This window comes from Bos indicus x Bos taurus, chromosome 1 (assembly GCF_003369695.1).
Source record: "Bos indicus x Bos taurus breed Angus x Brahman F1 hybrid chromosome 1, Bos_hybrid_MaternalHap_v2.0, whole genome shotgun sequence".
Taxonomy (NCBI): Eukaryota; Metazoa; Chordata; class Mammalia; order Artiodactyla; family Bovidae; genus Bos; species Bos indicus x Bos taurus.
This window is the reverse complement of record NC_040076.1, coordinates 56,870,109-56,874,530: the sequence shown is the minus strand read 5'-3', so window position 1 is coordinate 56,874,530 and position 4,422 is coordinate 56,870,109.

The following is a 4,422-nucleotide window of genomic DNA, read 5'->3' as shown; positions in this document are numbered from 1 at the left end:
TAATAGCCAAATCAATCTTGAGAAAGAAGAATGAACCTGGAGGTATAATATTTCCTGATTTTAGAGTATAATACCAAAGTTACAGTAATTAAAACTGTGGGACTGTGGTAATGACAGACATATGAATAAATAAAATAGAGAACTCAGATATAAATCCATATATACACAGTTGATTGATTTTTGACAAGGGTGCCAAGAATGCACACTAGGGAAAGAATTGTCTCTTGAACAAATGATAATGTTAAAACTGGATCTTCACATACAAAAGACTGAAATTGAATCTTTACTTTATACCATATAGAAAAGTCAACTCAAAATCAACAAAAGACTTAAATGTAAGACTTGAAACTGTTAAAATCCCAGAAAAAATATAGGTGAAAGGCTTCATGACATTGGCCTTAGCAGTGATTTCAAGGATGTACACCAAAAGTACAGGCCACAAAGCAACAGCAGACACATGAAACTGCTGCTGCTAAGTTGCTTCAGTCGTGTCCAACTCTGTGCGACCCCATAGACGGCAGCCCACCAGGCTCCCCCGTCCCTGGGATTCTCCAGGCAAGAACACTAGAGTGGGTTGCCATTTCCTTCGCTTCTGCAAAACAATGGAAACAATGACAGTGTGAAAGTGCAACCTAAAGAGTGTGACAAATACTTCCAGTAGTCTTTAACAGTCATAAAACTGTTACAAGCATGCAAATGTTTTCTATGTCATTAACGACATTTAAAACCATAACATTTAAAACCAAAACCATGTATGTTCCAGGTGTGGAAGAGGAAACAGTTACTCATATACACAAGCAAGTAGCTCCAGGATCAGTTCAGTTCAGTTCAGTCGCTCAGTCGTGTCCGACTCTTTGTGACCCCATGAATCGCAGCATGCCAGGCCTCCCTGTCCATCACCATCTCCCGGAGTTCACTCAAACTCACGTCCATCGAGTCAGTGATGCCATCCAGACATCTCATCCTCTGTCGTCCCCTTCTCCTCTTGCCCCCAATCCCTCCCAGCATCAGAGTCTTTTCCAATGAGTCAACTCTTCGAATGAGGTGGCCAAAGTACTGGAGTTTCAGCTTCAGCATCAGTCACTGATCTCCTTTAGATGGACTAGTTGAATCTCCTTGCAGTCCAAGGGACTCTCAAGAGTCTTCTCCAATACCACAGTTCAAAAGCATCAATTCTTTGGCACTCAGCTTTCTTCACAGTCCAACTCTCACATCCATACATGACCACTGGAAAAACCATAGCCTTGACTAGACGGACCTTTGTTGGCAAAGTAATGTCTCTGCTTTTCAGTATGCTACCTAGGTTGGTCATAACTTTTCTTCCAAGGAGTAAGCGTCTTTTAATTTCATGGCTGCAATCACCATCTGCAGTGATTTTGGAGCCCCCAAAAAAGACTGACACTGTTTCCACTGTTTCCCCATCTATTTCCCACGAAGTGATGGGACTGGATGCCATGCTCTTCGTTTTCTGAATGTTGAGCTTTTAGCCAACTTCTCACTCTCCTCTTTCACCTTCATCAAGAGGCTTTTGAGTTCCTCTTCACTTTCTGCCATAAGGGTGGTGTCATCTGCATATCTGAGGTTATTGATATTTCTCCCGGCAATCTTGATTCCAGCTTGTGCTTCTTCCAGCCCAGCATTTCTCATGATGTACTCTGCATAGAAGTTAAATAACCAGGGTGACAATATACAGCCTTGATGTACTCCTTTTCCTATTTGTAACCAGTCTGTTGTTCCATGTCCAGTTCTAACTGTTGCTTCCTGACCTGCATACAGGTTTCTCAAGAGGAAGGTCAAGTGGTCTGGTATTCCCATCTCTTTCAGAATTTCCCACAGTTTATTGTGATCCACACAGTCAAAGACTTTGGCATAGTCAATAAAGCAGAAATAGATGTTTTTCTGGAACTCTCTTGCTTTTTTGATGATCCAGCAGATGTTGGCAATTTGATCTCTGGTTCCTCTGACTTTTCTAAAATCAGCTTGAACATCTAGAAGTTCATGGTTCCCATATTGCTGAAGCCTGGCTTGGAGAATTTTGAGCATTACTTTACTAGTGTGTGAGATGAGTGCAACTGTGCAGTAGTTTGAGCATCCTTTGGCATTGCCTTTCTTTGGGATTGGAATGAAAACTGACCTTTTCCAGTCCTGTGGCCACTTCTGAGTTTTCCAAACTTGCTGGCATATTGAGTGCAGCACTTTCACAGCATCATCTTTCAGGATTTGAAATAGCTCAACTGGAATAAGCATTGCTTATCAACAGGATAAGCATTGACATTTGGTCAGTGTCAGGGTTTGTCATCCATCTCAATCTTAAAGTTCTTGCCTCAGAGCCAAAGTGCTTGTATAGGAAACTATCCTGAGCTTCTGCACCTTATTTCTTCCATTTATTGTCATATCATCTAACCTATTGAGCTTCTAAAATTAGTTTTCACTTTATTTGGGATGTGTTTCCAAATGTGTTTTTAAATTAATCAGTGCTAGTAATAAAAGATAACCCTGGAAAAAATTTTGTGCAGACAATATATCCAACAAAGTTAATCTCCAAAGTGTTTAAAGAGCTCCTACAACACATAGAAACTCACAAACACCCACACAACAACAGTAACAAAAACCCCTAGTAACCCAATGGACAAATAGGCTGAGAATTTGAATAGATATTTCTCCAAAGAAGATACAAATGCCCAACAGGTATATGAAAAAATAGTCAGTGTCACAAATTATCAGGGAAATGCAAATAAGTACCACAATGAAATATCACCTGACATCTGTCAGGATGGCTATTTTCAAAAAACAAAAGACAACACGTGTTGGTAAAAAATATGATGAAGCTGCAGCCCTTACTTGCTATTAATAGGAATGCAAAATGATGCAACTGTTCTGGAAAACAGTAAAGAGGTTTCTCCAAAAATGTAAAATAGAACCATATATGATCCAATCTCACTTCTGGGTTTTTATCTAAAACAATGGAAACCAGGATCTCAAAGTGATATTAGCACTGAAATATCAATAACCTCAGATATGCAGATGACACGACCCTTATGGCAGAAAGTGAAGAGGAACTCAAAAGCCTCTTGATGAAGGTGAAAGAGGAGAGTCAGAAGTTGGCTTAAAGCTCAACATTCAGAAAACGAAGAGCATGGCACCCAGTCCCATCACTTCGTGGGAAATAGATGGGGAAACAGTGTCAGACTTTATTTTTGAGGGCTCCAAAATCACTGCAGATGGTGATTGCAGCCATGAAATTAAAAGACGCTTACTCCTTGGAAGAAAAGTTATGACCAACCTAGATAGCATACTGAAAAGCAGAGACATTACTTTGCCAACAAAGGTCCGTCTAGTCAAGGCTATGATTTTTCCAGTGGTCATGTATGGATGTGAGAGTTGGAAGAAAGAGTTGTGAAGAAAGCTGAGCGCCGAAGAATTGATGCTTTTGAACTGTGGTATTGGAGAAGACTCTTGAGAGTCCCTTGGACTGCAAGGAGATTCAACTAATCCATTCTAAAGGAGATCAGTCCTGGGTGTTCTTTGGAGGGACTGATGCTGAAGCTGAAACTCTAGTACTTTGGCCACCTCATGTGCAGAGTTGACTCATTGGAAAAGACTCTGATGCTGGGAGGAATTGGGGGCAGGAGGAGAAGGGGACGACAGAGGATGAGATGGCTGGATGGCATCACCGACTCGATGGATGTGAGTTTGAGTGAACTCCGGGAGATGGTGATGGACAGGGAGGCCTGGCGTGCTGCAATTCATGGGGTCGCAAAGAGTTGGACACAACTGAGCGACTGAACTGAACTGAACTGATATTAATTGTAGCATGATGCACATTAGCCAAGGTGCAGAAACAACCTAAATATTCATCTTCAGATCAATAGATAATGAAAATGTGTTATATATAGTGGAATACTATTCAGCCTTAAAAAGAAAAATTCTGCAATATATGACAATGTGGATGAACATCATGGGCATTATTCTAAGGGACATAAGCCAGTCACAAAAGATAAATCCACTTATGTAAGTGATCTAAAATAGTCAAATTCATAGAATCAGAGTGAAATGGTTGTTGCCAGGGGCTGGGGAGAGAGAAGTGGGAAACACTAGTTAATTGGACTAAGTTAAGCAACATGAATTAGTTCTAGAGATCTGCTCTACGACATTGTACTAATAATCACTAGTATTATATTGTATGCTTATAATTTTTGTTAAAAGGGTAGATAGATGTCATGTTAAATGTTCTTACCACAATGAAGTAAAATGTTTTAAAAATAGAAATGAATTTATATACATTATAAGAAATTTAAAAATTGAATAATCCAGTAACTTTGAAAGGAACTCAACTGAAATCAAATAATTCCCCTGCCAAAGATGATTCAGAAAAATAAAAGTATAGTCGTTACATCTAAAAAGCAGACAAAATTCCCCAAA